Source organism: Anopheles merus, chromosome 3R (genome assembly GCF_017562075.2).
Source record: "Anopheles merus strain MAF chromosome 3R, AmerM5.1, whole genome shotgun sequence".
In the NCBI taxonomy this organism is placed as follows: domain Eukaryota; kingdom Metazoa; phylum Arthropoda; class Insecta; order Diptera; family Culicidae; genus Anopheles; species Anopheles merus.
The window spans coordinates 45,916,775-45,928,562 of record NC_054084.1 but is presented as its reverse complement, the minus strand read 5'-3'; positions in this window follow the sequence as shown (position 1 = coordinate 45,928,562).

Genomic DNA, 11,788 nt, shown 5'->3' with positions numbered 1-11,788 from the left:
GGCATAGCTGGAAGCGTTGCAAAGCGCTGCATGTCAAAATCAAATAGGAAGTCTGTGGGGACCTGCGGCTTTCATTTTGACCGAATAATTCTTATGGCTGTAGCACGTCTCCTAACCCTGCAACCCGGTGCAACTCAACGCCCATTTTCACGACGATGCCCATCAGTACCCTATTGTATGCATAATGTAAAGGCCAACAGGTAAAGCACGGCGGGTTATTATGATTTGAGATGGCAAACATTGTGCACTGGTGCTTTTTGCTTCACTTAAATTATGATCGTACCGAGGACAAAGGAATTGCCAAAACCAAATAAAGAAGCGATGTGTAATGTGTGCATATCCCATGGCCGGGCAGGGTACCTTCCTTAACGCATAATTTAAAACGCGCATTCCTGTTCGTGCTGAGGTTGAATGTTTCACACCGGAATGGCGCTTTTATTGTAAACGTTCCAAGAGTTGTCGAGTTCATAACAAGATTCCATTGCTGCAGTTTACTGATGTGTATGTGGATTCATATTTTGCATAGTAGCAAAACGCACAAGCATAAAAAAAACACAAAATATGAAATGGTGTGTTAAAATATGCGAGGTAATGGTTTTCACGAGTCTAGCGTCTAAAGTTAAAGCATTATTATTCTTATACATGACAAAAAGATCATTTGCTGCCTGAAAGACACATAATGATTATGATGATCAAAGATCTCTATGAAAATAATGATCTTGAATTGTCTTTACATTTTAAGACTTATTTCTTTTGAAAAGAGTAAAACTTTGGTTATGCATGACTCCAACAATCCAAATTGCTTGTTTTATAGTTTTCTCATAACTGAACCCCATCAATGAACCAATTGTATCCGTTCATTCCGAAAATCCTCACATTGTTTTCTTTCAGAGTGAATTATGAGTGAAATATTGTTGCCTGTAAGCAATGTTTGGCCACTTCCATGGAAGCGTGAGCTTGTTACAAATCTCGCAAATGAAAGCTTTCCACCATCCAATGAACTAACTTCACTAAAATAAACTGATGAGTATTTTCCCCTTTGACAAATGAGTGATTGTGAATAAAATCGTGAACCAAAAGGAGTGAACTGGTAAACTCCTCAATGAACAAATGAATGATACACGTGAAATGGTGAGAGAAACTCATAAGAGATGATTTTGCTTCACGCCTGAATCATCAAGTTTTCTCACATGTTTCATTCAATGTAAATGAATGTTGTTACAATTTCACCCAGATTATTCCGACAAGAACGAATAATGAAGGTGATTCATTTTGAGTTCTCATTGAATGAGTGTTAATTCATCAGGAGGCATATCATTCATTTATGAAGTCTTCATGTATGACTTTTCTCCTACAAAGAAACGCATGCGTAGTTTTACCCATTCACTGGAATTCAAAATGAACTAACGAAGACACTTGGTATTAATTCGTATTTTGTAGAATTAGTATTACAGATAAAGAGTGTTTGATTTTTTAAAACATCTAGTTTTTGAAAAAAATCCAATACCTTCAAATTAAAAATGAAATGCTTACTTTTCACATCCACACTTTGAAATCGACAACACTCAAAAAAGAATGAATGATTATCAAATAAATCGTGCACTAATGTTAAGCAATTTGTTTCTATTAATAACAAAAAAATGTGCACTCATATTGACCAAGCAAAGTTTGTCTATTAATACATCGCTCAATTTAATTATAAAAGTCAACATATTAAACATATCATCTCACTATTTAGCACCTATGGCGATATCACTATGATGATATAACGACAATAGCGAAACAACCCATTCTGAACGAGTCGCAGCATTGAACCTTCCGACAGTCATTTGTCTCACAACCGAAAGATAAACTCTCAGATAATTCCCCCCAACCAATGAGGTGAGGTGTAAATCCACAAACCCCGCAAATGCTAAGAAACGAGCACTGCCAGACACTACTGCCTACCTACCGTCTTCCAAATAAGATCCACCATCTCGTACCGGTCCCGGGGTGTCAGTCATTGTCGGCTCAAATACGACCTCCGCACCACCGTGGGGTTCGTATGATTCATTCGACGATGCTAAACAAATAAGCCTCCAAGCACGTGATGCTTGCCTTGGTCAAAAGTAACACAGCAGGGCAGCCGGCGAGTGGCTTCTGTGATCCGGCGGGAGGTTGCGCTGATTCTTGATTATAAGAGTGGCAACGGCGAAGCCTCACGGCGTACAGACAGGAGACTGATAATTACTCTCCCATTAACTAACGCTGCCGCTGTCGACCCTCTGGTGAATCGCATAATGCTGCACGCTTGGGATCGGCGCATTAGCATCGTAGCGGAGTGTCCCGGCCGGTGCCCATGATACGGTGGCATAATTTGCTTTTATCTAAACTGGAAACCCTTCGCTGCCTTCAATTTTTCAACCACGATCGTGCGACCGCAGCACGTTTCATCCTTTCATCGCTCGTAATGATGCGAGTGGTGAGGAATAGTGATGTAAATTCATTTCATTTCCTTGTTGACTTGTTTTTTCCTTCTTTCCCTTTCTATCACCCGACCACCATCATTAAATTGGCACATTTCCGCGATGTTACACTTTCTGGATGTGAGCTTTTTTCAGTTTTTCTGCTTATTCAAACCTTGTAGCTCCAGGCACGTATCAAAGTAAGGAAAACAGCATTACAAATCTCGCAGGTTTGGTTTGCAAATAATGTTCCTTCCTTTCCAATCTCATTTGCAATTCCCAAGATGGAGACGCCAGGTAGTTTGTAAAATTGGGGTTTGCAATCGGAAGTGCACGTGTAAAATCGCAGTTTTGTAGGTATCAGAGCAACACGTTAGATGGTTTTCATCGGATAGTGTGCATTGCAGTATAATTGCTTTTAAGAAAATTAAATTCGCAAAATAATACACACAATACATCTGTAGCTTATCAATTTAAGTAATTTAATTTTTACTGTATTTTTTGTTTCAAGTAGTGTTTGCTATAAATGGATAAAATTTTGTTTTACATTTTTCTCATTTAAAAATACGATTATGCATGTCTCAATTTGAATTTATTTAAATATCTAAATATTCTTATCACGTCCTTACATCATAAATCATAACTATAGAATGTTTAGTTTTTGTTTAGCCGGTCTCGTAGTACAGTCGTCAACTCGTACGACTTAACAACATGCCCGTCATGGGTTCAAGCCCCAAATGGACCGTGCCGCCATACGTAGGACTGACTATCCTGCTATGGGGGGATCAATAAGTCACTGAAAGCCAAACCCACAAGTAGTGTGGTACAGGCAGGCCTTGACCGGCAACGGTTGTTGAGCCAAAAGAAAAAAAAAGTTTTTGTTTCACAGGATTAAGATTTGTGATATTGAAAGTTATCATACATTCACAGCATTAAGATTGATAATATTGTCATGAAATGCTTAACACCATATCATCCCATTGTTCAAATTCTGAAGCTCACCAACACTTGCATTTTTTAGCTACAAGTTACACATTAGCTTGTAAAAGGTGCGTAAGACGGAAATTCAAAATAATACCATACCAGGGCTTTACAGAAGAACTGTTCTGTTGATTACTTAAGAATCAATATCTTCTACCAATTTAAATCTAATCAGTATTTTATTTAATCTTCTTCTTCTTCTTTTTGGCTCAACGACCGTTGTCGGTCAAGGTATGTCTGTACCGCGTGTGGGATTGGCTTTCAGTGACTTATGGATTACCCCCCATAGCAGGATAGTCAGTCCTACGTATGGCGGCACACTCCATTCGTGGCTTGAACACATGACGGCCATGTTCTTAAGCCATACGAATTGATGACTGTACTACGAGATCGGCTCAATTTAATAGAATGTTATAAGATTAAATTAATGTTGTGTTTCGTTTGGTATCGTTAACCTAATTATCATATTCAACTTGTAAGCCTATCAAAAGATAGCGGAAATCAAAATGTTTCTAGCTCCTAGTGGTTTAAAGAGAGATTGTTTTATTTAAATTATATGCATATAGATCGGCTTGCACATCACACTGATTCTCCTTTCCCCTGAAGCCTCTTCAATCATACCTGCTGTCCGATCAGAACGATTTTTTTTCATCCATCTATCTATCAAACTCAGCGAATGCATGTGTGAAGGGAAAACAGTATTTGCATTCATTCCGAACAAAACCGCATTGCAAACCACCATCATCCGACCATCCGCATTTGTTGTTATGCTGGCTAATAACGCAAAGCAATAATCTACGCAACGCAAATAGGACGATTGAATTCTATTGACTCATTATTATTCGATCAGCAAATTTAGCACCGTTGGACGGGCTAGCCCGAAAGCGCAAAGCAAAGAGTAAATGATTGTGTCTGTTTGTGCATTTGTATGCGTGTGTTTGAAACGGAACCAATTAGTGGATGAAATGTTGGTAGAAAACACAACGGAGGCAAGAATTCGCCCTCAACCCAGGGCACGATACAGTCAATATTTAACTTCTCCTACTCTATTATTAGATATGCTGCTATCCCGTCATGGGGTGGTTGGAATGGCTGGTAACTGGTACAAAATAGACTCGCTCAATTAGAAACTACAAATTCCCCTCAAAGTTGACAATAATTGGTAATAGATTGAAATTGTTTCTGCACACACTTTTCACCCTTATCCCGACTGATCTACCTTCTTTTCCTGCACATATGGTGCAAGGAATTTTCCCAAAACCTGCAGACAGCAGTATAGCGGACCCACCGATTGGAGCAGACAGAGTGGAAAATTTCATTAATTATTAAATTATCTAACATGATACGAAACGCCAGAAGGCCGCACAAACTATGCACGTCAGTGTAGTGCTGCCAACTGTGACCGGATGTAGCGGATATAGTTTACACGGTGCAAACGGCAACAAACTGTTGCAACACACAGCTCAGCTCACACTCACGCACCGCCGGTACGCAGTAGGACGTGCTGCGGCAATGCATTATAATATTGTCGGAAGTATACAATTGGTGTGCACGGTACCGTTCCCATTCCGCCACTTTCTACATCGGACTTTGGGTACGCATCGGGAATTTAATGAAAAATCGTTGAATGTAGCCTTTATGCAACAGACCTATCGGGCCCACAACAGTCTAACAGTATGGAAGGATGCATCAAGCAAAGAGAACCAATTCTCTTTCAACGAATGATTCATGTCCTTCGTTTCCAGCGCATTTTGGGTGAGATTATTAGAAACTTGGCTCGATTTCCATCACCGCTCCCACTGTTCCCAGCCTTCAGTGATAGTGACGGTTACATGCAGTTTTCTTGTTGACACACAAACACACACACACACACACACACACACACACACACACACACACACACACACACACACACACACACACACACACACACACACACACACACACACACACACACACACACCACACACACACACCACACACACACACACACACACAACACACACACACACACACACACACACACACACACACACACACACACTCCTACACTGTGGCATAGCAATGCATCATTTCAGCGCAACAGCTGCCATGGTCAGATGGGAACCGGTTACAATGGAAAGGGAATGGTTACGTTTACGGTACAAGCAATAATAATGATGGTGGACTGAATTATTCTTGTAAATCACCACCACTATTTCATAGCGAATGGTATTAAAACCAATCGCTGTTGTAATGAGAAATGCAGTTTATGTAAATCTCCGACTTCAAAAATTATATTTACAAACCGAAGGGTTATGTAAGCACTGCGTATGTTAGCTATTATGGATTCAAATGCAATTCGTAAAATGTTATTCAGTTCAGTACACGAGCTGTAGTAAAGTATCTGAATAACCAAACATAAAGATAAAAATATATTGATGATACGATTTGGGCTTGTTGAGCGCCTGAAGGTATGCCAAACGTTTACAATACCTGTTATGTGAAAAGATAATAAACAAAATAATAATAATCTTTTAAATTACATTATCTAGTTATAGAACTATTAGTTATAACTAAACATTTCCGTTTCACGGATTGGTTTAATAATATAATGATTTAGTGTAAAACCAGCTGGTAAAGTGTATTATTAATCAATTTTTGTATCAATTCCTTCGGCTGCTCCACTTAAGGTAACCAAAGGGTTTTAAGATAATGAGTAATTCTCATTAAAAAAATTCTTAAAATTGGGAAATCGTGTTTTTTTACACATTTTTTATGGTATATAATATTTTATTGAATTAAAAAAAAATAATCCCGCATAAACTCGAAGGCATGTTTTTGTACACTTTAATGTTACATTTGGCAGTGTTATGTCTATGCTTTAGTCCAGGGGACTCCAAACTAAAGCTCGCGAGCCGCATGCGGCCCTCGAGAGCTTATTATGCGGTCCACAATGACTTTGTAAAGGCTAATATAAATAGTGAATTATGATATTTTTATAGAATATGTAATTGTTGCTTTTTCGAGACGTAGATCAAGCTTCATGTATAGAAAGCGATAAATGTATTGTATTTTCTGTTAGTATTTTCTTTTAAAACCGGTATTGAAACGTTCGCTTTAGCTCAATACAACGATAAAATTGCCCTCAACACCGTTATATGCGAAGCAATACGGCCCGCGAACTGAAAAGTTTGTATATTCCTGCTTTAGACTCTTGTACACTTAGTTTATTTTATAAAAAAAAAATCATCACAAAACATCTTAGATCTAAAAAAAGTTGTATCTTTTGAGATAAACTGTTGATGCAGGCATGAATTCATTACCCAATTTATTATTTGTAAACACTTATAAAAAGGGTTGAGTTCTTTCTCAAAGAGGCTTTGGATCCTATTCCCTTACAAAGCAAATAATGTTTAGATTCAACGGTCTTTATGAAATACACTTCGAACTTGTTCAAAAATTTCATAGCATCATTACTACATACTTCATATCGTAATTAATAATCTATAAACGATATCAAAGCTCCTTTCGTTGATTTGACACAGACCAACCTACAACAACACATGGAACTAAATACATAGCAAGTAAAATACTGTACAGATGGACCGCCCGAATATGCAGTATCTGTTGCTGACCTAGAATCTGACACTACCATCCAATTTCAGCATCGTCGGATAGTGAGACGCGACATAGAAAATTGATTAGAATCGATTAACCTAATGTGCCCCAAACCCAATGGTTCATACCACCGACATACATCGTGCACCGGGGTCAACGGGTGTGTTTTTGTTTGGAACTATTTGCAGGGTTGCGGTCTTTTCGAAGCTTTTCCGTTTTTACTAACGACCCGGGCATCCGATGCCGTCCGATCGTCTGTGTGTGTCTGTGTGTGTGTATGTGTCTACCGTGGTAAATGATGCAGATGGTTGGCACGACCGTACACGGCCTTAGACGGGCATGGCTAATCCCGAATGGATGCCGTACTGGTCGGTTGGTCAGTCAATGATCCCATTTGCATCGTAACCGTAGCAAATATTCGCAATACCCTCTGCGGAATGGAAAACAATTAGCCTTGGTCGGGAAGTTTTTCGCGTTAAACTGCAACTCAGCTGCAGAATAACACAGATACAAGAGGGGAAAAGAGAAAAGAAAAAAGAGAAAGAGCATAATATTCGAGGAGATTCCGTAGACATGAAAGAGATACGTGCCACGTTGATGTAAAGGATGATCACGGAATGGGTGTGGATATTGTTACTAGCAAATGGGTAAAACGGCATCATTCGGCACATTACAAAGCGATGGACGGTCGTACTGCTGTACCATTCAGTAGTAAAAGATAAACCCACTATCATCACGTATTATCACGAATGTGGTAGTTGTGTGACCCGCTGCCGTTTGACAAACTACGGTTGGATCATACGAGCATGGCTAAAAGGATTGTTCCCTTCGGTGCATTTTGAAGAGGAACATAGCGGATTTGAAATAATTATAGTTCTTCTGAAGCTCATGTTATGATGATTCGTGTGATTATGGCAAAGTTGGTTGCAGCAACAGATGAGAGCAGAGACCGTGTACATGTATCAACGAGCAGGTTTTATGATCAATTTGCAATGTAGATGAAATAACTACACTAGCTATCTGAATTAGTTCCTGAAGGACAGGAAAGAGGTTGAATTTATCATTTTCATTCGTTTAAAAACATTTTTTTAATGTTATATTTCTTCTTCTTTGGCTCAACAACCGATGACGGTCAAGGCCTGCCAACCCACTTGTGGGGTTGGCTTTCAGTGACTTATTGATTTCCCCCCATAGCAGGATAGTCAGTCCTACGTATGGCGGCACGGTCTATTCGGGGCTTGAACCCATGACGGGCATGTTGTTAAGTCGTACGAGTTGACGACTGTACCATGAGACCGGCTAATGTTATATTTAGTTGCCACTTTAAACATTATTACAATGAAGATTTTTTCGGTTGACTACATCAAATCTCTTTCAAAACATTACAATGACGCCTCTTTCAAACATCTTCATTATATTGTTCGTATCAAAAGTAGTGTAAAATTTACCTTTTCGAACCTAATGACATGGGCATATTTTTCGTAACTTCTTCTTCTTCTTTGGCACAACAACCGTCGTCGGTCATTACATATAGCAAGATAGTCAGTCCTACATATGGGTGCACGGTCCATTCGGGTCTTAAACCCATGACGTATTGTTAAGCCATATGAGTTGACGGCCCCACCGTCTCCTTTTTTCGTACCATTCACGAAAAAAGTTCTTAAAAGTTACCCAAGTATGGGAATCCGCCTCAAAAGGGCTAACTAATAATTTTTAAAATTAACTACTAGAATTATTCTGAATTTTGTATACACATAATCAGTGATAGTGTACCTGGGTCGTTTTAAATTATCTTGGTTTGGTTAAATTAGGAAATGCTTCCTAATTATATAATGGATATATAATGCTTCCTGCGCATACGAGGCAAACTTTTCAACATAAGCCTTTACCTCTACCAACAGCAAGAGCATGAGGAAAAATACTTCTTTTACAATTCCGTACTCCAGTAATTATTCTGTTGCATTTCAATCCAAAAGTCGATAGGAAGCGCATGTACCGCCAATGCAATGAACGAGACAGTCTGCATGAGAATAATAACAATCCGGTTGTGGTAAGTTCCTAATTTGCGAACAGAAACATGCACAAAATCAAGTGAATGTCTCTGGATCGAACGGTTTTTGGTAACACGCCGATGATAGTCATGTCTATTCAATGGCAGAACAGATCGCGGATCCAACACGATCACTATTTCGTTGCTATGATACGTAGTATAGACACCCGCCAATGTACTAATGAGGATGATGAAAACACACAGGCTGATATCATTGAATCCGTTCGTAGCACGAACGTACGACACTCACTCAGAAATCTAGGGAAGGCAACACATTTCATGTGCCTGGTCATACAACAAAGCGGTAAAAAACTATAGCAACCATTTAGAAACGTCAGAAAATGAAAATGAGTCATCTTGTCGACATCTACCCCAGCAGCACCTTGGCAGAAAAATCAAACAAATCTTGAAGAAGACGGGAGAAATATGTCCTCATAGATATCAAAGCTACCTATACATAGAAGCATAACCGTTGTAAATTGTTATGACGCATTTAAGAGCTCTTAAAATGCCGTCCAAACTGTTCTGGCTAGTAAGAATGACTATAATCAACGTCCCTTGCCAGTCGAAGATGTAAGGAAAACTCTCAGAATTACTTGCTATCATGAAAGGGGATAGGCTTGCCTGCCTCTTTCAATATCCCGACTTACAAATCCAGTCCTACCTAGCAGTGACGTACTGATAGGTTGATGTAGTTTTCGAATCAAAGGTTAGTATCAACAACTTCACAGAAGTAGAGTAGTGCGCAACCGATCATTTAATAGTCATTCAAGGAAAGTAGTTCAACTCAAGGAACCCTTTGCAATGAAATTATTGGTTGCATATTGTTAATTTCTTGATTAATTTAGTTGATTTTAGAGACTTTAAGGGCTGTGTCTGTGCTTCATCGCATGCGATTTTATCGCACGTGCTGTCAAACGCCTTTTCGTATAATATTATGATTAATTGGATGAATTTATTGATATAACGATTATGAAAAATTAAGTTAAGGTTGTTCCTACAAAACACCACACATTTAGTTTGACAGATAAAATCAGATGCGGCGTCCGACGAAATCAAAATGTTTTGATTCCGTCGTACGACGAATCCGCACGTCCGATGTTATCTGTCTAATCTCATATAAAATTTTGTCAGGCCTACCGATAAAATCGCATCCGATGGAGCACAGACACGGGACTAAGTCTTTTAGTCTGCATTCGTCTCACAAACAAATATCTTGCGTGTCAAGCTTGCCATGCTTCGGTATGGAACTGTGGCAGACTGAAGCTGAGGTGGCAAGATAGTGTGGATGCGATTATTATTCAGGTCCAAATGGTGGATTAACAGAATATAGCTGTATTGAACAGTGAGCGGTCTAAACACTTTTGCTGTAACATCTCTTTTTCTTCTGATCGTTGTACTAATGCATTGAAAAGTTATCATAACGGAATGATCAAATAAGTAGTTATGAAAAAAATGGAGGCGCCTATCCTTTCATTGTTGAAAATACTTTTAAGTTAAGTTAAAAAAAAAGCTTATCATGAAAGGAAAGCTTGTCATGTCCTGTCAATGTTGAAAATACTTTAATGTTAAATTAAAAAAAAAAGCTTGTCATGAAAAGGAAAGCATGCCATGTCCTTTCATTGTTGAAAATACTTTAACGTTAAGTAAAAAAAAAGCTTGTCATGAAAAGGAAAGCTTGCCATGTCCTTTCATTGTTGAAAATACTTTAACGTTAAGTTAAAAAAAAGCTTGTCATGAAAAGGAAAGCTGATCATAATTGTCCATGTTACTTACTATGCTAGAGCTTTACAATATAAATTCTACTAAAGCTTATAATTTTCTTTTTTGAATTCTATATGCAACTCATTTATCCTGTATACAACATAGAAAAACAGTACAATGATCAATTTCGAAACTTCTAAACGCTTTCAATAACCAGTGTGCAAGCAACTAAAAGCTGTAGTAGGAGTGAAAGCTCCTTTGCAAGAGACACTGCTTCGTTGGGAATGTTTCATTTCATTCGTAGCTTTAACCACACTTGATGTTAAACTACAATTCGATACTGTTATATTACTTGTTATACTTGTTATATTTGGAACAGTTGTAGATATTTTTTTTTCTAAATATACGAAACAATGGAAGCAATAGCTGAAAAACTCAACTGCAGGATCCTTGCAAGCCATCATATTGAATCTATTTTAGAATATTGCCTTTTATTTTGTTTGTATGATAAACCGTGTAAGCAATCATCCATTGGGCTTTTTCAATATTTATCCTAATTCGTCTTCATGTGTTAAAAATGCATTTTAATGAATATAAAACAGTCTCTATTAGCAAATACATAAACGAAAACTTCACCTCATCACCCAGTTCAACATAATTGTCCGATAGCAAATGAGCCAAATAACCACCAGTCAATGAGTGTTGAAGGTTCGCGGCAAAACCTTTTCACCAAATCATTCCAAAGCGACCCGTCCAAATCTAAACAGATATCACAGACAAAGTTTTGTTTTTATCGCAATCTTCTTCCTTCCATGGTTTCCCTTTTACTCTGCTGATATTGCACGCATCGTGCCACTCGTATGAGTGTTTGTGTTGAACTGTACTAAGATGTTTACAGAACGCTTGTTGGCTAGAGAGACGGATGGAAAGGCGCTACGTGGGGCTGGGTTGCATCCTTTTCGTGTGGGCGCGTGAGTGTGCGATTGTTGACAAGCGAACGTCATCCAAA